Below are 24,595 nucleotides of genomic sequence, written 5' to 3'. Positions count from 1 at the left end.
GTGTCTGGATCAAACTCTCCATAGAACAGTGGAATTTGGATCTCTTTTCTTCTTCCTTGCAACAACTTCCTTGTTGCTGGTTGTTTAGCCTTCTCTTCATGTTTTCTATAAGAATACATAGAAGATTGATGGATATATGATGAAATACGTGGTCCTTGGTTAAGATAATCAAACCATAAACCTTCAAGAGGCTCTGATACCACTTGGTACGGCCCTGGAATGGCTGTCTTGATATCTTGCACATCTGCATTGTTTTAACTCTTCATTCTTGCATATTTTGGTCATTTAGATTAGGGATTATGCATTTTAGTTTCTTTTCTGCATTGCATAAGTCTTTATCAGGTGTTGGAGTGTCCATTGGAGTTCTTGGAGGTACTTATAAGCATTTGGGATCAAAAAGGGAGTGGAAAGTGTTGTTTGAGCGAGTAGAGCACCAGAGCGGGCAATGGGAGCGACCTACGACACCCGCTCCAGACGAAACAAAGGCAGCGCGACCTCTTGCAGCGTGGTTCGGCACCCACTCCGAACCAACACCCCGTCGACATCTCTCGAGAATGGGAGCGACCAAGACGGAGCGAGGTCCGCAGCCCGTGCCCAAAAAGAAGAAATGAAGTTGGTATTCGGAGCGACGTCCCGCAGCGGGGTGAGGAACCCGGTCCGAACTCAACCTCTCGTCGACAACTTTCAAGAAGTGGAGCGACCATGGGGAGCGAGGTCCGTAACCCGCGCGCAAAAACGAAGAAACGAAGCTGGCATTTGGAGCGATGTCCCGCGGCAGGGTGAGGCACCCGCTCTGGAAGCAGAGCGACCTGGTGGAGCGACCTCACACACCCGCGCGCGTTTCTCTTATTTTGATCGAAAATTTATGTTTTATTTGGGCCTTTCAGGTTGTTGTCTGAGCCCATTAGGTTTTAGAAGTCATATAAATACTCTCTAAACCTAATGTTAGGATCTTATCTTGTTTTCTATCTAATAAAAAGCCACTTTTGGAAGAAAGATCTAATCTTGATTATAATTTCTTATCTCTGCTTGATTACTTTGACCATTAATCATGTGTAGATTTGGATCAACTAATGATCTAGTGTCTACCATGATTATGAGTGAGTAGTCATCTTTGGATTCAAGGGTTAGGATGATTTAGGATGATTAAGTGATGATCTAGAATGTTTAGAGTAGATTAATGTGTTTCCTTGCTTGATTGAGTGATCTTAATGCTAAGCTTGAGTTGGACATTCTGGTTTAGAACTCTAGACATTTCATTGCCCAGAAGGTGTTCGATGAAATGTCTGAGCCAACTCATCAAGCTCTTAGCATACCCTACCAAAGGGATTTGATGTTAGCGGAGTTAGGAAAGTTGAATGATCTATCCTTAATGATTGTTTGATTGACACAAACCAAAGGAATTTGATGTTTGATCATGAGAGTAAATTAGCTTTTATCTTGGAAGAGAACTTGCTTAGAGTTGATATCTAGACTTAGGGGAATGTGTTGATTGAAACTTTGCCATTTTAGATTTAATCTTAGTCATCTGAAATCAAAATCCTATGCCCATGATTCCTCCTTATTCCAATTGATTGAAAGTTGCTGTTTAGTTGCTTTGGAAACCTGTTAGATTGATTGAACCCACTCATCTTATTGATTGCATTTAGCTTAATTGAAAACCTGAATTCTATTTGATTGAAACTCTTAGAAATGAATTGACATCTTAATTACTATGATGATTTGATTATTGGACCATTGAAAAGTTCATTTCAAATTTGGCGCCGTTGCCAATTCTAAGTTGATTTTGACATTGAGATTTGGTTCTTGCTTGAGACTAAATCTTATTTTCCTTATATCTAGTTACTGATTCTCTCTCCTAGCCCTTTTGTATCTCAGGTGCATGAACTTGCGGAGCAGAGGCCCAACAGACCTAGTTCCAAGAGTTGAAGACATTAGAGCACTTGAAAGGGAGATTGCAAGGAGAAGAAGAGAAGAAGAGCAACAAGCTCACTTAGACAGATTGGGGTTTGTGATGGATCAACATCAGAATCAGCCTCAAGATGGAGAGGGCATTGGCCAAGGAGCTGCCAACCTTAGGCCACAACACCCACAGCGCCAAGCTAGAGCTATTGGCACACATGATGAGCCTAATATCCATGGGCATAGAGCTAGCATCAGAGCACCAGCTGTGGAAAACAATAACTTTGAGATCAAGTCAAGCTTGATAAACATGATCCAGAGCAACAAGTACCATGGTCTTGCCTTGGAGGATCCACTAGACCACTTGGATAACTTTGATAAGCTGTGTGGAACTACAAAGATCAATGGTGTCTCTAAAGATGCATTCAAGCTAAGGTTGTTTCCATTCTCTTTGGGAGACAAAGCTCACACATGGGAGAAGAGTCTTTCAAGAGATTCAATCACCACATGGGATGAGTGCAAGAAAGCTTTCCTCACCAAGTTCTTCTCTACTTCAAGAACTGCTAAGCTAATGAATGAAATCTCTGGATTTCATCAAAGGAATCTTGAAGGCTTTGGAGAAGCATGGGAAAGGTTCAACAGCTACATCTCTCAATGTCTATCATGGCTTCAATATGGAGAGTTTGCTTAGTACTTTCTACAGAGGTGCTTTGCCCAAGTTTAGAAGCCAACTTGATACTGCTAGCAATGGATTCTTCTTGGGGAGAAGTGAGGCAGACGCTTTGGAGCTTGTAGAGAATATGGCTAAGAGTGATTCAGTCTACAGTGATGACCACGACAGCAGCAATAGAGGCATTGGAGGAGATGATCAGAACACAAAGAGAGAGAGTTGAAAGCTCTACAAGAGAAGATGGATTTGCTTCTCTCCAACAAAGCCAAACAAGAGAAGGTCAACTTTGTTTGTGATCATAGACAAGAAGAGCTGGTTATGGTTAGTGAAGTTGATGGTCTAGAAGGTCAGGAAGAGTTGTGCTTTGTGAATGCTAATGGGACATGGTACAAAAAGGAGCCTAATTTTCAGTACAACAACTACCAACAAAAGCCCTTCTACAACAACCAACAAGGTGGTTACCAAGCTAGAGAAAACTACTCTCAAGCCTTCTCCTCCAAAGGAAATCAGTCTACACAAGGCCAAGCTGGATCTTCTACCTCTGCTCCACAAGAGAGTAGCACTGATGCAATGTTTAAACAGATCTTGGAGTCTTAAACTAGAAGTGAGAAGCACATTGGATATGAGCTAAAGAACCTTCACACCAAAGTTGATGGAAGCTACAATGACCTCAACAACAAGTTCCTACAACTCTCCTCTCACTTCAAGACTTTGGAGAATCAGTTTGCCTCTATGCCTTCAACCTCTAAGATCCCAATGGGATCTCTACCAGGAAAATCAGAGCAGAATCCCAAAGAGTATTGCAATGGTATCCTCTCTACTACTTCTGAGATTGAGTTGAGTGATCATGAGAAAGAGGAAGATCAGATTGAAAGACTCATATATGGAACAGAAGTTGTTGCCAAGGCTGAAGCACAAATTGTGGAGAAGGCTAAACAATAAGATTGTGGAAAGGGTTGAGATACAAACTGTAAAGAAGGTTGAGGGAAAGGTTTTGCAACCAGTTAGACACAAAGCTGAGAAACCGGTTATTGGGAAAGCTGTCACGCAATTGAAAGAGGTTCAGCTAGAAGAAGCTCATGTGGTTGAGCAATCACCTTACAACAAGCTCCCATTTCCATAAAGGTTCCTCACTAAAGCTCAAAAGAAGGTGATCTCCAAGTTCAGAAAAGACATGGGAGATGTAGGAGTCAAGCTTCCACAGATATCGAATATGCATGATGCTCATGTCCAAATGATGCTCATCAAGGACATTCTAGCTCACAAAGAAGAAATAGGAGAGCTCCTAAACATCTCTACTATGCAGCTTGAACCACCAGTCACACCAAAGTCCCTTCCCAAACTAGAAACCCAAGGGAAGTTCACCTTGTCTTGCTCCCTTGGTAAGTTCACACTTGATGATGCTCTTGTTGATTCTGGTGCTAGTGTGAATGTGATCTCAATGGAGATGGTGAAGAGTCTTAGGATTGAGAACATGGAGTCAAACACATCTTCACTCATGTTTGGAGACTCTTCTTCAACAACTCCATTAGGCTTAATCAAAGACTACCCTATGATGATTGGAGACTGCACCATCCCTATTGATCTCACTATTTTGAAGATGGCAATTGAGAAGAGAGTCTCATTGATCCTTGGCACACTATTTCTCACAACAGTAGGAGCTTGCATTGACTTTGCAAGCAAGAAGGTCACACTCCTCTATGTGAACAAAGCTGTCTCCTACCCAATCAAGTCTCCAATGATGAATTTTGAGTATTGTGGAACCATTACTTATGGAGAACCTTCCATTGAGAAGCTCAAGGATGAAGTGATTGTTAGTGAGAAAGAAGGTTTTGATGGAGACTCCTCTAAAGAGATGTGTGATGAGCACTTGGAAAGTGCTACAAAGGAGGGGTTGAGTAGAGCCATAGAGGCTACTCACGACAAGAAGAAGATGATGAAAGAACCTCACCCTACTTCTGTTGAAAAATCTTCACCCAATAAAGTTCAAAGATGGAGTGATTGAGTACAAGATCAAGTGCAAGGGAAGGTCTAAGTCATTCTCAAGTGCAAAGGCTATCATCACTCCACAGCTCCAAGATGATCCAGTCAAGCTTCAAGAGCTTCTCTCTCAAGTCCTCACCATCACTCTTGAAAGTGGGAAGGATCCTCCTTCTCCACTCTCCGCTTGAGGTACCACTCCAACATTTCCATTGTATATACCAGTTTTTCTTTGCATTTATTCTTTCTTTTGGGTATCTCTTTCAACTTCCTAACACAGAGACTGTGTGAACTAAGTTTGGGGGAGGTACCAAGTATTTGATCATGTTTGCTTTGATGATATTGCATTGAGTCTTGCATTGTACATACATATTTGCATAGAAAAACCAAAATTTTTTTGAAAAATTTGAAAAACACAAAAAGAAGCATGTAGTTGCATCACTTGCATTTTTAGGACTGAGTCTAGAGCATATAGGTTGCATTCATGAATAGGGAGAAACCTTGTAAAGAACACATATCTAGAACTCAATTTGACATCCTAGCTAAACATATCAAGTAGCTTAAGCATCTCTTGAAAAAGCTTGTAAGCTTCGAGCCTTGAAAACTTTTCTTGAAACATGTTGCTTGCTTGATGATTGACATTGTTCTTGAAACCAACTCCAAATGAACTAAGGCTTAATGAACTTAATTTCTCTTGCATATGGACATTTGCATACTTGATCATGGATATTATACACATTTGGGTTATCTTTCTCATTTGTACCAATCTCTGTTAACCCAAATGGCACTCCATACCCATTAACCCTCACCATTTTTTGAAGCCAACAATAATTTTCTTGAGTGAGGCCTCTTATTGATAGCATGTCATGTGCAAAATCTTGAGAGTATTAGGAGCGACAATAGGGTTGTTCTCATCTTTGGCTAGCATTAGGACCTCATTTGAGTTAGCCTCTAGGATGGTTGTTGGGTTTGTGAGCTTAAATTCTTTTGATCTTGTGAATTAGAGAGATTGAGTGGAAGAGATGAACCAAAAAGAGTGTTTAAAGTAAGAAACCCCTAGGGACAAAGAAAGTTAGAAATGAAAAGTTCTAGATTATCAATAGAACCCCCTCCCAAAAAAAAAAAAAAGAATCAAAGAAACAATAAGTGAGTGGGGAAAAAAAAAGAGAGAGAGAGCTAAGTCTAAGGTTTAAATTCAGAAGAACAAGTCCCTGGTTGGTTAAATCAAAGGAAAGAAAGGAGAGTTCATTGGGTGAGAGATGAAAGTGGGAGTATTTTAGGTTTGGGAAAGAAAGAAAAGAAGGGTAGAACTTAAAGGTACTTAGGAAAATGGTAGAATGATGAGAACAAGCATTGTATGCATGAATTGTTTCTTTTCTTAGATAAATTGTGCATAATGATCTTGTTCCCATTCTTGAGTGTGAGCCACTATAAATGATGCAATCGAAGCCAATTTTTCTTCACATTAGACCACCTTTTCTCACCAAACCAAATGATTGAGATCAAATATCCATTTGCAAGAATTCACCTTGTGTGTGTGTGTGTGAATGAATGTGAGAGTTGGCTAAGGAACTTGTTGGTTGGATGACAATGTTCCTTGTGTAGAGATAAAAGAGTCTTGATAAGCCTTGAGAAACTAGAGTGCACTAAGAAAGTTGCTCATGCTATTTGCTATGTTTTCCTTAGGATGTTAGGTTGATGGCTAGAAAGTGTTCTTTTGGTTATGAGTTCCCATTTTCAAACCTCTCTCCCTTCGGCTCTTGAAAGTTTACTTGTGGACAAGTAAAGGACTAGTGTGGGGGAGTTGATATCTTGCACATTTGCATTGTTTTAACTCTTCATTCTTGCATGTTTTGGTCATTTAGATTAGGGATTATGCATTTTAGTTTCCTTTTTGCATTGCATAAGTATTTATCAGGTGTTGGAGTGTCCATTGGAGTTCTTGGAGGCACTTGTAAACATATGGGATCAAAAAGGGAGTGGAAAGTGTTGTTTGAGCGAGTAGAGCACCGGAGCGGGCAATGGGAGCGACCTACGACACCCGCTCCAGACGAAACAAAGGCCGCACGACCTCTTGCAGCGGGGTTCGGCACCCGCTCCGAACCAACACCCCGTCGACATCTCTCGAGAATGGGAGCGACCAAGATGGAACGAGGTCCGCAGCCCGCGCGCAAAAAGAAGAAATGAAGTTGGTATTCGGAGCGACGTCCCGCAGCGGGGTGAGGCACCCGCTCCGAGCTCAACCTCTCGTCGACAACTTTCAAGAAGTGGAGCGACCATGGGGAGTGAGGTCCGCAACCCGCGCGCAAAAACAAAGATACGAAGCTTGCATTCGGAGCGACGTCCGGCGGCGGGTGAGGCACCCACTTTGGAAGCAGAGCGACCTGGTGGAGCGACCTCACACACCCGCACGTGTTTCTCCTATTCTGATCGAAAATTTATGTTTTATTTGGGCCTTTCAAGTTGTTGACTGAGCCCATTAGGTTTTAGAAGTCATATAAATACTCTTTAAACCTAATGTTAGGATCTTATCTTGTTTTCTATCTATTAAAAAAACCACTTTTGGGTGAAAGATCTATTCTTGATCATAATTTCTTATCTTTACTTGATTACTTTGACCATTAATCATGTTTAGATTTGGATCAACTATTGATATAGTGTCTACCATGATTATGAGTGAGTAGTCATCTTTGGATTCATGGGTTAGGGTGATTTAGGATGATTAAGTGATGATCTAGAATGTTTAGAGTAGATTAATGTGTTTCTTTGTTTGATTGAGTGATCTTAATGCTAAGCTTGAGTTGGCCATTCTGGTTTAGAACTCTAGACATTTCATTGCCCGGAAGGTGTTCGATGAAATGTCTGAGCCAACTCATCAAGCTCTTAGCTTACCCTACCAAAGGGATTTGATGTTAGGGGAGTTAGGAAAGTTGAATGATCTATCCTTAATGATTGCTCGATTGACACAAACCAAAAGAATTTGATGTTTGATCATGAGAGTAAATGAGCTTTTATCTTGGAAGAGAACTTGCTTAGAATTGATATCTAGACTTAGGGGATGTGTTGATTGAAACTTTGTCATTTTAGATTTAATCTTAGTCATCTGAAATCAAAATCCTATGCCCATGATTCCTCCTTATTCCAATTGATTGAAAGTTGATGTTTAGTTGCTTTAGAAACCTGTTAGATTGATTGAACCCACTCATCTTATTGATTGCATTTAGTTTAATTGAAAACCTGAATTCTCTTTGATTCAAAATTCTTAGAAATGGATTGACATCTTAATTACTATGATGATTTGATTATTGGATCCTTGAAAAGTCCATTTCATGTCTCTCCCTGGATCACTTGAAGGGGGCGTGGATGGATGATAGATGATGAGGATGGTCTTCTCCTTCAGGCTGTGGAAGGCTCTAAGGATGTTTTGCTGCTTTTGAGACACAGGATCACCCTGCTTGGTGTCTAGGATGGATCACAGAAGATCACTCTCCTTATTGTGATAAGAGTTGTTCACACATGAACAAGATAGAAAAGTCTCCTCAGAGATGATTGTTTGAGCCAAAGCTTACTTTTATTGAATAATGGTTGAATGATTACATGGAGGCTCATGGTTACATATAAAAGAAAGAAGAAAACGAAATCCTAAACTAAAATAAACCCTAAACAAAAACCAAGTCGGTTTATGAAAAACCATATCCTAATTGGTTTAAACTTAATAAAATAATAAATAAACTGAAAATAAACCATCGTGGACGTGCATAATCTTCTTGGGTCAATCATAATCCAAGCTGGCTTGTCTTTCCACTTTTTGGGCCGATAAAAGCCTTTTTCGAACAACTCATGCTTGGACTCGATTCATCTTGTTCCTGGTCCGACCAAGTACCTCCATAAGCTCATTTTATTGATAAAGATGCTCCTGATGTTCCATTTCCAGCTCAGGTTCTTCATCTTCCATTTCCAACTCATTTCTCGCCAATTTCGGTTTGAACAATCCATTTCTCGATCATACCAGATCACCCATTTCATTTCCTGTCCAACCAGCTTCATCCCATCCATTTCCTGGTCAATCATATTGAATACTAATCGTCCATGCTGACCCACAGTCATTCCTATCTTTATAAATGCCTCATCAAGGCCCATAGCCTTTTCTCGGTCCAATACCTCATGAATAAGACCAACAAGCTCTCCAATGAGCCAATTAGGTCGTGTTGTGACCCCTTGCCTTTCTGGTACATGTATGGACGTCCAAGACTTGAATTTGAAGCTGATACAGGTCGCACCACATATCATGTGTCATCATCAACAAGCTCAGGTGGAGGAGTAGCAACAACAACGTTTTCTAGCGCTCAACTTGGTCGCTGACTACTCTTAGTCTAACTATATGCATGCTTTTGTATCCCTTTGCTCTGTTTCATCTGTTTTTATCATATAAATAAACATGTTGTGCTTTGTTCTCTTGTAGCGTGATTATTTATTGTGGACTTATCTCTCTGTCTTCTGGACTTGCTTGCAGTTCCATTGTGTTCTGTTTGTATTAAAAGTTTCTTCTACGAGTATATGTTTTTTGTCTCAGTATGGTTTTGAACTCAATTTGTTTCTATAGTAAGTGAAAAGGATTATGGGAAGATCGATAATATGTTTGTTGAGCCGAATGTTAGAAGATCCGTTTTTGGTCATGCAGTGTTAGTGGAAGAAAAAGAGAGCTTTAACATATTTTTTTAACACTAGATTTCAAAATCAAAATAAAGAGTTACAGAGTGGTAAATAATGCCCTCCACAGAAGGATAAATTCAACAAAGAACCAACTCTGTAAAAAGGAACTCAAAAAACACAGAGAGTGAAAGCAAGAAAGTATCATTGTGGGAACCGAAATTCGCACTGTCGATTTCCGTTTAAATAAGGAAACAAGGAAAACCCTAATTTTCTAGAGGTCTCGGATATCTGCTAATACCACACGCCAAGCAATCAGAACACAAGAATAACAACGATAAAGTATAAGAAATCGAAAAGAGAGCAAAGTAGATCTTATTCCGAATTCGCGTTTGAGCGTTACAACAAGGTAAGAGCCTGGGCTACGAGAGCTGTCGGCGAGATTCCTAGTTCTAAAACCCTAAGACGGCAATAACCTAGTTGAGTCGCAGCTAAAATAACAAAAACGGAAATATGCCTAATCGATCTAAGTGCAAAGTTTGCTCTGAGAAAAGTCCTCCCCCATGCTTCTCGCCTAAGACTCCTTATATACTGGCTCCTAGGTCGGTTTGCGATTTTCTTCTTCTGCTCTTAAGCCGTCATAGCGTAAAAATGGAGATATTCCATTTTTTCCGATCTTCGTAATTATCTTCAAAATTTTGTATTTATCCGCGGAAACTTGACATTTATCATTCCTTGCGAACCAAGCGGAAACCGTCATGCGGCTTATGGGCTGTTAGTTAAGAAATCGTAAGCTGGGCTTCGAGTCATGTCTTAGGTCCCTTTGGGCCGTCTTCTGACTCAAAGCGTTTATTACGGCTTCTTTCGATAAAGAACGAACTTTCCGCGGTTTTTACGGTAAAGTTTGATTGATGGCTTAGAATGGCGGGAAACGTGATATGGGTTCGCTACGGTCTTCGGGAGATAGCATCGAAGGGTAGACGAGAATGCATGGACTAATGTTGTATCGACGTTTCGGAAGAGCTCGGTCGCTACGTAGCGATCGAGCGGAAGGTCGCTACTACCGCACATGCACGCTGTCCGGATGCTACGTAGCGACCGAGCGTCCGTCCCGGTCGGTCACTACATAGCGACCGAGCGTCCATCCCGCTCGGGCGCTACGTAGCAACCGAGCTCGAGCCGAATCTTAGTCGCTACATAGCGACCAAGCTCGAGCCAAAGCTCGGTCGCTACGTAGCATCCGGACAGCGTGCATGGGCGGTAGTAGTGTAATGACCGAGATTAGTTCGTCTGTGTTTCGATCGTCATACTCGGACCTATCCATAACCGGTCTGGGTATGTTTCCGATGGCTTATGTTCGATCTAAACAGAATTCGAACGAAGCTTTATCTCGGGAACATACGTTGCGATGTTCTCTTGACCGAGCATGATTTGTTGCGAAAAGACATACTTGTATTTTGCGGGGATTTGGACGTTAACTTCGTCGTAACCGTTTTCGACCCCAACAGTTAGCCCCCCAGCTCGTTAGGATCGTGGATTTCTAGTGAGATCCCAACGTGCGGTATGGCGAGTTCGGACGAGATTGGTCTATTTGGGCGAAGTTCGTGTTCGAAAATCCGCAAGTAAATAGTAATTTCTCATGCCTATAAGAAGGGAGGTAATTTCTTCACAATCTTTACACTTACTCATTCTCATAGAGAGGTTTCTTGAAAAATTCTTTCTTCTTTTTCTTTCTCTCTATCATTTCCTTCTTGATAAAAAAAAAGAAAAACACGAGATGTCGAGTAAGAAGAGGAGTTCAAAGAAAGGGTCCTTGCCCGCGAACGTTTCTGAAGAGCTCCGTGTGCCAAAGATAGATTTCGTTCCTCATTCGGTAGACCCGGCCGACAACGAGGCATGGTGGGTGGCGTGTTATGGTTCGATCACGCCTCCCAAAGAGAAATCGTTCCCGGTCATGAACCGTCGCCCGGTCGAGGAAGGTGCACCAAGTCGGAGTACTAGCGAATTCCTCGAGGTCATGCGGTCGTTCTACCATATTTCGGATTCGGTGGAGTTCAGGGTACCTCGTCAAGGAGAGCGCGCTAGTAGTCCCCCGGAGGGTTACTTTACTTGTTACGAAGCATTTGTAGTGCGCTGTCGTTTGTGGTTCCCGATTCCCGAAATTATCGTCCGTGTGTTGGATCGTTTCGGGGTCGCGATAAGCCAACTGAATCCCCTTGGCATCCAGCACCTCATTGGAGTCCTGATCCTGAGCTATGAGCATGGTCTCTCCCTTACCGTTGATCATTTTGAAGCGCTTCTTAGGTTGCAGATCATCAAGGATACGGACAAGTACATGCTGGTCCCTCGGAACTTCATGTCAGTGGTTAAGGGGTTTACTTCTAACTTCAACTCGTGGAATAATTTTTTCTTCTTCGTTCGTGTGGACGCTGCGTCTGTCAAAAAGAGTTTTATCCCATTGTTCCGGAGGTTGCCGAACGATCGTCCCTTCATCAATCCTCTTGCTCCGTTTCCTGAGCACATTATCGCGGTGAGGGATCTGCTCAGGAACGGTCCTTTTCTCTGGACTTCCTTTACGCCGAAGAGTATTCGAAAGGCGTTGAGGTTTGTGCATCCTAGTCCTGCTTTGGGTGGGGAAACAGGTAGTGATTCCGAGACCGATGACCAAGGTCCCGACGCTGCTCCCACGGTTGCGACGGGGCCGAATTCTTCGAAGGGGAAAGATATTGACCTCGGTGACCTGGAGTTTTCGGTGGACGATTGTATGCTTCCAGGATGGGATCCAGACCTTGCTTTCGGCGATGGAAGTGGTACGAGCGAGGTCCCTATTCCAAACTTCGATGATTTCTTTGCTGGTCTTCCCTCGGGCTTCGATGGTCCTCCGGCTACGAACGAGTCGGGGAGGCCGAAAGTCGTCGCGGAAGGATCTCGTATCATCAACGGGGTATAGGCTTTACGAATTTTGACGATCGTTTCAAGTAAATATTTTTTTTTTATAACGTGTTAACCGGTTTCGCAGGGCTTGAACTTGCTTGGATCGGCCATTGAGGCGAGCCATAGAGAAGCCATGATCTATCGCTTTAAAGCGGAGAAGACGGAAAAGGATCTTGCTCGCATGCGAGACGAGATGTTGGCGCGAGATGCTCAACTCGCTCGTGATCATGCGAGGACTATTAGTAGGGCGGAACGGAAGGGCAAGAGGGAGATTGTCGAGGTGATGAAGACTCGCGCCTCTCAATTCCAGGTCGAGTACGACTTCAGTGAGGGTCGCGGTTCAGTTGGGAGCCTTTGGAAGACGCGGGCGGATGACTACGTTTTCGAGAGGGAGATGGAGTTAATGAAGGGTGGCATGAAGGATCATGCTCACGCTGAGACGCTCATTTCTCCGATCGACGGGAGGATTCAGGGATTCTGGGATCCCATCCCGGTTTCTCCTGATACCGTAGAGACCATGACCGAGTTTGCTGGTGACGATGAGGAAGTGAACTATCCCGCGGATGCATTCGGAGCTTCCTTGTCCGGGAATTTTAACTTTGATCTGTGAGAGGTGAGTGTTTGACGGGAAGAAGTTTTTCCCTTATCTAGTATTCTGCGGCCAAGTGTGGCCTTCGTTCATATATGTCCGGCCGAGTGTGGCCTTCGAATTTTGTATGGGCCTGTTTTGGACGCTTTTATTTTTATCGGGACTGGCCGTCGGTGGCTTTGAACCCCTACCGCTATGCGGTTTATATATATAATGGATGTTTGTTTGAGTTACTTTGTTTCGAGTGGGTTTGATGTAAACATGAGTTGTCTTCTCATATTTAACTTTGTTGAGGCGTTCAATCTGTTGGTTTGTTCGAGACGTGAGTTTTCGTAAAAATTATTTATTCTTACGAACTTTCGGGAACGTTGAGATATGAACGCAGAGACATGTTTTAGGATCTTGTATCGTTTAGATATCATGTCTTTGAGATGTCTGAGACCAATGCGATGGGTTTAGGGCAAGACCTAGGCTTACTCTCGGTTTTAAGGTTTGTGCGGTGACTAGCCGGCTATCGATTTTCTTGTTGAGATTTCTACCTGATTCGTACCGATTTAAAGTCCGCGATAGGTTCTCGGCTTATATGACTTGTATGGTAAGAATCGAGCATCTTTCCAGAGAGAATTTTTAAGCCAACTGGAAGTGCTAGACCAAATTTCGGATTTTTTTGTAGCGCGCTTTCGTCCTTGTGTTGGACATTCGAAGATCAAAAGAGTGATCAAGTTGCGTTTGTTTAAGACGGCTGATGTGTTCGTTGGGGCCAATCGACGAACGGACTGTAAGGTTTTTGTGGTCGCGTTCGGACAATTTGTTCGCATCATCTCGACTTTTAACTTGGCGACGTCTCGCAGTTATTTCGAAGACTATACATATATTTTCGGTGCTGAAGAGGGATTGTTTTGCGATTTTGGGCCGTATGAGGCTGCTGACAAGAGTCTTAACGTTTGCAGATTTTCTAAGCGTGTTCTGAGACTTTTGCGTTAATTGAAGCGAAAGTGTCTTAAAAAAGAGCGACGCATATTATAGTAAAAAATTTTTGAAATCTCTAAAAAACTCGATTACAATAACGCATCTTTTCCTATGTGGGAGTATACGAGTATACGCACCCACTCCCCCCCCCCCCCACTTTTTAGAGAGGGGGATAGATGAACTCATCTTTCGACGAGCTGCCTACGTACCTCTTTCGAGGATCAAGACATCTCGTAGTTCTATTTTATGCCGCGAGCATTTTTACTCGGCGATTGTCGCCGTGCTGACCGCCTTGATCGTGATGACCGTGGCCGGGTCAACGTTCTCTTCCGGATGTTCCGGTTGAGTCGTAGTGTCGGCTTTGGACTCGTGTTGAGTTTCGACACCCGAAGCGTTTGCATCAGCAGACGATGTTAAATCATCTTTTCTTGAAACATTTTTGGCCGAAAATTTATCTATCTTCGTGCGCTTGCGATTTGCCGTTGCAGAGGTCGTCATCTGCCTTAACTTGTGCTCCGCGAGGAAGCATAGTCGTGAGTGTTTCTGACATCCCCAGATAGCTGCGACTCCATTTGGGGTCGAGAATTTGACACCCAGGTGGTACGTTGATGGAACGGCTTGCATGGCGTTGAGCCATGGGGTTCCCATGATCACATTGTAGATGGCAGGATGATCGACCACCGCGAATTCGACGATTTTCGTGATCTCCGTGGCGATGACTGGCAGCTGGATTGACCCGAGGGTCATCGATACTTCGCCTGAAAAACCCGTGAGCGGTTTAGGCGTTGGAGTTACTTCTCCCAGTTCGATGCTCATCTGATTGAGAGTGTCGCGGAAGATTACATTGACCGTGCTAACCGTGTCAATGAGTACTCTTCCAACTTCCAGATCTCGTATGACGAGATCTATGACGAGCGGATCGCAGTGAGGTTGATCTATCCTGTCGGCTTCCTCCTTCGTGAAGGTGATTGAGCAATTCTGATCATCTCGGGTAGGAGACCATGTAGGACAGTTTGCGCCCGACTCCGCCTTCCGCTGGTAAGCCTTGATGGCCGAAACCGTATCGTTGAAGAATTGCGATCCTCCAATGATCATGTTGACTATGCGACGATTGTTATCGTTCCCCTTGTCGTCCAGCCTTCTGCCGCGTTTATCCCTAGATTGGTTTCTTTGAGGAGATCTCTCCGCGGGAGGATTTCTGTCCGGCTTCAGGGGGCGATCGGTCTCGAGGATGAGATCTTTCACGCTGGTCACTTCCGACAGCTCTCCAGCTAGTAGCTTCGCGGCCAGCCTTGCTCCCAAGACTTTGCAGTTAGTCGTGGAGTGTCCTCGGGACTGGTGGAACTCGCAGAAGATGTTTTCATCATATCCTTGATTGCGAGTCCACGTATTACCCGTGGTTCGGCCGTGGTCCGAGCTGATCGCGTAATTGTGCGCTCCTTGGAGATCTTCCCCCTCGTGATGGACATACTTGTCGTTACGAGGGTTCTTCTTCTTCGTTTTTGGATCTACATCTTTCGAGGATGGTCTCGCCGACTTATGTTTTTGCGATAACACTTTCGTTTCTTCCTCAATCATGATGTAGTCCGTTGCCTTGTGGAGGGCGTCCTGGATCGTCCGCGGTTTGTCGAGGGCTATCCATTTTCTGAATTTCGACCTGTACCAGAGCGCCTTTCTGAGCGCATCAATGGCCACCTTGTCGCTTATCCCGCTGACCCTGGACATTACCAACTTGAATCGGCTGATGAACTCGCGGAGGAGTTCGTCTTCCCTCTGGGACAGACTCCAGAGATCGACATCGGAAGTTTCTCTATCTATGAACATAGAGTATTGCTTGAGAGATTCCGATGCGAGCTGTCAGAAACTTCCGATAGAGTTTCGCTTAAGGCGTGCAAACCATTCGAGGGCTGCCCCTTCCAGATTTTTGACGAACAGCCGGCAGTAGCCGGCGTCTTTTTTGCCGTCCATCAGTCTCGCTCTTCTCATCGTGATGTGGAAAGCCTGAAGGTGCGTCCTTGGATCGGTCGTACCATCATACTTTGGTACTTTGATTTTTCCTGGATCGGATACCCTCATATATGAGATGCGAGTGGTGAAGGGGGTCTTCCGAGCCCCTCCCAGCGGCCTGTCGATCTCGGGGGCCGCGCTGGTAGCGTGATGGATTTGGGATTTCACGGCTCTTACTTCTGCCGCAATCTTGGTGATATAGTCACGAAGATCGCGGATATCCGACGTCTCGCCAGCCGATTTCCGAGCATGTCGGCGTTTACTGCGAGTGAGCTCGTTTTGCTTTTCAGCCAGCTCTTCTTGTTCGTTCCAATAGAGTATTTCCTCCTCTTCTGTCATTGGTTTGTCGAACGGAGAGCTTTCCCGAGCGAATCGGCTTCTGGTCCTCCTTGGATGTTTGTCGACATCCTCATCAGTATCGTTGGAGACATCGCTAGGATCCAGGTCGACGTGCTCGACTCCGTTGTCCTCCGAAGCCTTCGCGGGAGGCGGAGGACTTTCAGGGTTTCCCTTTTCGATGGGAGATTTCTCGCTAGGGTTTTGACCCGAAGGTCGTTCCTGCGCGGCTCCAGGCCTGTCGAGTGGGGTTGCGAAGTAGAGTCTTTTCTCGCGGACTTTAGTGGTTCCGCGGGGGCAGATTGCTCGAGTCCTTGCCGTTAAAGTTTCAACTTGTTTGGTCAAGGTGTTCACGAGCTTATCCTGTTCTTCCGACCTTTTTTCGTAGGTGGCGAACATCTTTTTAAACTCCTCGAGCGCCGCGGCGTTGGCTAGTGCGTTGGCCGCGGATACGTCCGCTGCGGGAGTGTGGAGGTCAGTGCCACTGCTTCCGTTAAGAGGAGTCTGCACGTTATCTGCGTCGTCAGTTGACATGTCTGGTTGAGTGTGATGTGGTTGAGAGTTAGATTGATCCGTACACCCCCCCCCCTCCTCCTTCTAGCGCCAAACTGTGGGAACCAAAATTCGCACTGTCGATTTCCGTTTAAATAAGGAAACTAGGAAAACCCTAATTTCCCTGAGCTCCCGGATATCTACTAATACCATACGTCAAGCAATCAGAATGCAAGAATAACAACGGTAAAGTATAAGAAATCAAAAAGAGAGCAAAGTAGATCTTATTCCGAATTCGCGTTTGAGCGTTACAACAAGGTAAGAGCCTTGGCTACGAGAGCTGTCGGCGAGATTCCTAGTTCTAAAACCCTAAGACGGCAATAACCTAGTTGAGTCGCAGCTCGAATAACAAAAACGGAAATATGCTTAATCGCTCTAAGTGCTAAGTTTGCTCTGAGAAAAGTCCTCCCCCATGCTTCTCGCCTAGGACTCCTTATATACTGGCTCCTAGGTTAGTTTACGCTTTTCCTCTTCTGCCCTTAAGCCGTCATAGAGTAAAAATGGAGATATTCCATTTTTTCCGATCTTCGTAATTATCTTCAAAATTTCGTATTTATCCGCGGAAACTTGACATTTATCTTTCCTTGCGAACCAAGCGTAAACCGTCATGCAGCTTACGTGCTGTTAGTTAAGAAATCGTAAGCTGGGCCTCGAGTCATGTCTTAGGTCCCTTTGGACCATCTTCTGACTCGACTCATTTATTACAGTTTCTTTCGATAAAGAACGAACTTTGCGCGGTTTTTACGGTAAAGTTTGATTAATGACTTAGAATGGCGGGAAACGTGAAATGGGTTCGCTACGGTGTTTGGGAGATAGCATCGAAGGGTAGACGAGAATGCATGGACTAATGTTGTATCGACGTTTCGGAAGAGCTCGGTCGCTACGTAGCTATCGAGCGGAACGGACACTCGGTCGCTACATAGCGACCGAGCTTCGGCTTGGGCTCGGTCGCTACGTAGCGACCGAGCGGGATGAACGCTCGGTCGCTACGTAGCGACCGAGTAGCGACCGAGTAGCGACCGAGACCGAGCTTCGGCTCGAGCTCGGTCGCTACGTAGCGTCCGGACAGCGTGCATGTGCGGTAGTAGCGTAATGAACGAGCTTGGTTCGTCTGTGTTCCGATCGTCATACTCGGACCTATCCGTAACCGGTCTGGGTATATTTCCGATGGCTTATGTTCGATCTAAACAGAATTCGAACGAAGCTTTATCTCGGGAACATACGTTGCGACGTTCTCTTGACCGAGCATGATTTGTTGCGAAAAGACATACTTGTATTTTGCGGGGATTTGGACGTTAACTTCGTCGTAACCGTTTTCGACCCTAACAAGCATCAGTAGATACCATACGATAGCTTCACAATAAGGAACAAGAAAACAAAGACTGCTCCTAAACTAGAGCTCGCGGAACATGGAAACACATCAGTGTCATGCCTTAGCTCACGACTGCTTCCTTCCTGAGCCCAAACACCAGCAGAGAATCCTGAGAAGACTTGCAGTTACTGTCATAACCGAAGTTAAAATCATCTCTATACCGAAAAAACGCTAATAACCATTCGCTTCCGTTTCGATGAAAGTACGAAGCCATCGAAGTCCATCTTGCAACTTCTCATGATTTAAGTAAACATGAGCCAAAGCTCCAAACCACTGGACTATAGCCGGAGAAACTTAACCAAGAACTTGCGATGATTAGCAATGATCAACACAATAACTGAACCGTTGTCACCAAGCTCAAAATAAATCACTCCTTATAATCACAATTTTTTCACCATTAAAATTAACAAAAACACAAAACAAAGCACACAGGACCACATGACAGACGTCACACCGACCTGGGAAGGGAAAAGAGGAAGCGCACACACGATATGACTGAACCACAGAAACGTGATATTAACAACTCAAGTCTAATATAAAATACATTCGGCCCAAAACAAAGTCAGATAAACATGATGCATAATAGACACGTCTCTGCTTTCTTGGCTTTGCCTTAAAACAAAGTCAGATAAACATGATGCATAATAGACACGTCTCTGCTTTCTTGGCTTTGCCTTTGCCTTTCCAGAAACAATGCAAAGATGTGGTCTACTTTGATGAGAAGACTGAGGAAGTAACTGAGGTACATCCCATTAATGTTACTTCAGTGTCTTCTTTATCAGATATCTCCTGCACTCCTCTGAACCCACAAGTCTTGGATTCAAGTGAGACACAACAACTCGATTTATTCTGGTCTTGTTATGAATCAGATAACAAGACAAATCGTTGGCTGTAATCGCTATGTAGAAATATAAACGAACAAAACTTGGGTTGTGGTGAACTCTTTAATTCATCTCAACTCTTAAAGCCAATCATTTTGCCATGTAGGATTAATAAAAAAATGTAAACAAAATTGAAAAAAACAAAAAAAAAAGAAAGAAAAAAGGCCGTCGCCGTTAACAAAAAAGAGAACGAGTGTTTTGTCAACGCGTCCATCGGCTCCTTCTTCGTCTCTTATAGAGAAAATAGAAAGCTTTGTTTGCCAAGTTGGAATCTCCAATTCTATGCTTTCAAATCCAATTTCGATTTCACCTTCTCAACTACACTTTATAAACTGCCCCAAATCCAGTTTCTCCAAGTTTATTCTCGATTGAAAATTGACTTGTGGCATCTTGTAACGTAGTGAAATCAAATCTCATAGAATCTGTGCTAATGTCTTCATTCGTATGTCAGGAAAAAAAAACTCTAGGTTAACAAGAAGTCATGTATGTATGAAAAAAAAAGTTACAGCAGATATGAAAAAAACAGAGACAGCAAGGCAGAACAGAGTGAATAACAGAATGTTAATAAAGAAAAATAAACAAAACGGAGGAAACAGAGCACAAGAATAATATCCTCTATTCTTAACTTACCTTCAAGGTTTCGTTCTTCTTTATATGTCCTCCTCATATTTTCCTCTTCATAGACCTTAGGAAAATGACTAAGAATATGATAAATAAGACACCAACAGCAGCTAAAACAACCGCAAAGATCAAAGCTTTTGGTACACCTCTTTTTCTATCCCTTGAGAAAGAAAAAAAATCAGAATGGTTTCATCTGTTACATAAAATGATTAAATTCGTCTTTACTGTAACAAACTCTCATCTCCTCATTTGGTATACTACAACACATGCTCAACAGTCTGATTTTAAATGCTAGAGCTCAAATTCAAAACAAGTGACATACCTTGTGCGACACTTCTCGCCTCATTCCCCGGGGTAGCAGGCATGAGCTTGGCTCATTAGTGGTGTCCACTGGATCATAGATTATCCATGGAGTATTATAAGCCACCATACAGGTAGGAGAACACATAACTACCCATTTCATATCACAACAGCTCTAAATATTTGCAATACCCTGTGACAAACAATACGAGCAATCATGTTCCGATATATCCGCCGTGCACTGGACCATACCGTACAAACGATGTCCCACTCGTTTCTCCCACACCAAAGTTCTTCATTCTCCTACTAGTCACGGATGCTTTGCCTTTAAGCCCTTCTTGTAAACCCCTTAATGGTTTCTCCCAACCGTCGCTATCTCCAGGGAAGTTTTCTTGTCCCGGATGATCTCCCAACCGTCGCGATCTCCAGGGAAGTTTTTCTTGTCCCAGCGTAAGGGGTGTTAACCGTGAAGTCACCTGTGACGTTTGAGCAAATTTGTTTTAATGGCACCGGTTGTGACTGAACGGTGTGGCATTGGAACTTGTGATATATTCTTAAAATATAAAGTTGCAAGTTCATGAGAACTCACTGATGCAAGTGTGATAGAGTTTAGATACTAGTAGCTCAGGTAACTCTGTAAACAATGGAAAATCGAAAGAGTGTTTATAGCTTTGAGTATGATTTCGAATTACAATCTCATGACGAAAGTAATCCTAGATCATCGATCTCATGGCGATCGCGAAGTACAGACTCATGGCGTATGATACAAACAACATCAAAGCATAGAAAGCAAGTAGAAGAGTACTCTACTCTTTATACTAAACAAACAGTATAATATTTGTGTAACTGCAAACCCTCTAATGTAAAAAGAGGCTTTCATTCCAATCTTCACTTCCTTTATTCTTCATTCTGATTCCTTCTTCTCCTCAACCCTCTTATTCTTCCTGTAGTATGTGTTATGGTATCTATCAATACCCTTCCCATCGAAACCGAACTTGCCCTCAAGCTGGAAAGAAGGAAAACACTCCACAAACTCCCGAGACAACATCCAAGAATCCTCCATCTGAGATTTTCCACTCCAAGAAACGAGCAACTCTGTTTCACCATGCTTATTAAAACGCTTAGCCAACACATCCGCAGGCTCCAGAGGCGCATCAATAGGATCCAAACAGACAGGTGGTAACGCATGCACCACAACCGAACTACCCAATGCTTTCTTCAACTGTGAATTGTAGACCCCTCCGGTAACAGAAACTTATATGCTGCCTTGCCAATCTTATCAACCACTCGATAAGGACCATAGAATTTAGCCGCCAGTTTCTGACAAAACCTCCGCACCACAGTCTGCTGGCGGTACATACGTAACTTCAGATAAACCATATCACCAATCTCCAAGTTCACGTCTCGACGCTTCTGATCCGCTTGATTCTTCATAATCTGTTGGGGCCATAACAAATTTTGCTTCAACTGCTCCAACATCCTGTCTTACAACCTCAACGACTCCTCTAACTCAAAGTTACTCGTAGACCCCTACTCAAAACGAATCAGCCCTGGAGGCGCCCTCCCATAAACCACCTGAAAAGGTGTAGTTTGAAGAGACTTGTGGACCGTGGTGTTATACCAAAACTCAGCTCAACACAAGAAGGAAGACCACGTGCGAGGATGAGAAGAAACATAACAGCGCAAGTAAGTCTCCAAACAACGGTCAAGTACTTCCGTTTGACCGTCAGTTTGAGGATGGAAAGCGGTGCTATACTTTAAATCCGTACCAGCCAAGCGAAAAGCTTCTTTCCAGAACGAGCTCAAAAACAACATGTCACGATCCGAAACAATACTCCGAGGAAAACCATGAAGTTTAACAATCTCCAAAAAAAACCTCTGAGCCAAATCCAAAGCCGTGAAAGGGTGCTTTAACCCAATGAAGTAGGCGTACTTACTCAGCCTTATTAGGAATGGGCAAGGGTTGAAGCAGCCCCGCTGGTGAAAGCGTAGAATGTTTGTGAGTCTGACACACCAAACATTCAGCAACATAACGCTGAACCATCTTCTTAGTGCCCTCCCAATGAAAAGATAGTTGAATGCGTTGCAATGTATTTACCACCCCGGAGTGACCACCAGCTTTACCATCGTGACATTCACGCAAAATAAGGGGAAGAAACTTAGAATCCTTGGGAATTACCAATCGTTTCTTCCTCCACAGCTTCCCATCACTCACAGTCAACTTCGCAGAAATCAACTCGCCCTGCCTCATCTGAGTAATTTTTTTCTGTATCTCCACATCTTCCGCAATCTCCGAAAACATATCCTCCCACTGAAGCACCGTTGGCACTGTCAAATTCAATAACAAACCAGCCATAGATATGCTTCGAGATAATCCATCTGCTGCTTTGTTCTCGCATCCCGACTTGTAAAAAATCTCAAAATCAAACCCCAATAGGCGTGTTAACCAGCGTTGATAATCCATGTTAACTTCTTTCTGCTCCACTAGATACTTAATGCTCCTCTGATCAGTGTGAACATGAAACTTTCGACCAAGTAGATAGTGTTTCCACTTCTGAATTGCCACCACCGCCATCAACTCTCTCTCATAAGCCGGTTTCAGCTGCTCTCGTGGTGTTAAAGCGTGACTAAAGAAAGCAATAGGGTTGCCTGCTTGCATCAGAACGGCTCCCAAACCAAAACCCGACGCGTCAGATTCAATGACAAATAGCTTGTCAAAGTCTGGGAGAGACAGCACCGGTGCATTGATCATTGCAGACTTCAACTTTCAAATGCTAACATCGCCTCTTCAGACCACTCGAACTGGTCCTTATTCAGCAACGAGGTTAAAGGCTTAGCAATCAACCCATAATGCTTCACAAAGTGCCTATAATAACCCGTTAAGCCAAGGAATCCTCTCAACTGATTCACAGACTTCTGAACTGGCCAGTCACGCATTGCAGCTGTCTTCTCCCCATCAGTAGCCACTCCTTTATAGGAGATGACATGACCCAAGTAATCGACATGTGCCACTCCAAATGAGCATTTCTTAGCGTTGGCAAACAGCTTATGATCACGCAACGCCTCCAACACCAACTTCAAATGCAACAGGTGTTGATCCATATTGGCACTACAGACCAATATGTCATCAAAGAACACCAGCACAAAGTCTCTAAGAAACGGTTTAAAAACCTTATTCATCAGGCTTTGAAAATTCGCCGGCGCGTTGGTTAAGCCGAAAGGCATAACCAAAAATCAATAATGCCCTTCAAACGTCCTGAAGGCAGTCTTCTTGATATCTTCTTCTCGCATTCTTATCTGATGGTGACCAGAGTGCAAATCCAGTTTAGAAAAGGCAGAAGCCCTGTGCAACTCGTCTAGTAATTGGTCGATAACTGGAATTGGATATTTGTTGGGAACTGTGGCTCTGTTGAGAGCTCTAAGTCCACACAAAATCGGAATGTACCATCCTTCTTCTTTACTAACAGCACCGTGCTCGAGAAAGGGCTCTCACTTGGACGAATAATTCCAAATCGTAACATCTCAGTCACCATCTCCTCCATTATCAACTTGCGAGCGTGAGGGTACGGGTAAGGCAAAAAAGACACTGCAGACACTCCTGGCACCAATATGATAGCATGTTCTGTTCCCCTTAGTGGCGGTAGTGACGTAGGGACGGCAAAAACATCAGTGAATTGCTGCAACAAAGCAGAAACCAAGTTAGGAACCCCAGCTACGCGAGAAGAACCCTCAGTAGATGCCAACACTACGATCTCCTCCGGTTTACTCTCAATCAAAACAGAGGGCATTGACTGTTACGACGAATTATTGGTATGCAAACTACAATCACCCAGTAGCTTAACCCTCATGCCTTGATAAACAAAGGAAAACTCCTGATGCCGCCAATCCACTTCACATCTTCACATCTTCCCAACGTCTCCAACCACTGCACTCCCAAGATAACATCCACAGATCCCAACTCCAATGTAATGAAGTCAGTAACAAAATCCGTAGACTGAAGCTGAAATGTTACTGCTTTACATACTCCCAGTGCGTTCACTTGCACCCCATTACCCAACAACACTTCCACCTTCTTATCCACCGAAACCTTCAAACGCAACCTACTGACCACTGCTGGTGAGATAAAGTTATGTGATGCTCCACTATCAATCATCACAATAACCTTTCTCTGATTAATAAGGCCTCGTAACTTCGTTGTCTTAGGTGACTCCAGTCCCACAAAAGAGTTGAACGAAAGAGTCATAAGCTGTTGATCTCCACCCAAAATAATCTCTTCCAACTCGTAATCAGGTTGTTCTAACACCTCCATTTCACATCCGTTAATGACTGTTAACACGCGCATCTTCTTATTAGGACAATCATGGGTTCGTGACCAAGGAGCTTTACACGTGAAACACATTTTGTCTCTCCTCAAGGCGTCCAATTCTGCATCAGTGTAATGCTGACGAGCCTTCTGTAACGCCCTTTGCGGAGGTACATTCTCCTTCAACACGCATGCATCACTTTGCAGCTTCTCATTACTTCTACCAAACGAACCTCCACCATAACTTCTTCTTCCACTTTGTTTCTTAGTACTCAAACGTTCCTCCAAACCCTTAGCATCACCAACCACCTTACAAAAGGCGCTTGTCTCCATTCGTAACACGGCAGCAATGTAATTAGAAAGCCCCTGAGGATCCTTCATCCTAATCACTTCCTTCATCTCCAATGATAAGCCATTATAGAAAATGCGCTCCAAATGGCGATATTCCAACCCAAGAACCTGCGCAGATAACTCCTCAAACTCAAAAACGTACTCAGCCACTGTCCCTGTTTGCTTGATAGCAAACAAC

General features: G+C 43.7%; 1 non-coding gene across 1 annotated transcript; it reads right to left on the bottom strand.

The window, feature by feature from the left end:
* Positions 1 to 2,467: 2,467 nt before the first annotated feature.
* Positions 2,468 to 2,572, bottom strand: LOC125586679. Its single transcript, XR_007323215.1, has one exon. It is a non-coding gene; the product is annotated as a small nucleolar RNA R71 (small nucleolar RNA).
* Positions 2,573 to 24,595: the final 22,023 nt, after the last annotated feature.

The sequence above is a fragment of the Brassica napus genome, chromosome C4, assembly GCF_020379485.1.
Source record: "Brassica napus cultivar Da-Ae chromosome C4, Da-Ae, whole genome shotgun sequence".
Lineage (NCBI taxonomy): Eukaryota > Viridiplantae > Streptophyta > Magnoliopsida > Brassicales > Brassicaceae > Brassica > Brassica napus.
The sequence above is the reverse complement of the archived record's forward strand: the minus strand, read 5'-3'. Positions and strand labels throughout refer to the sequence as shown.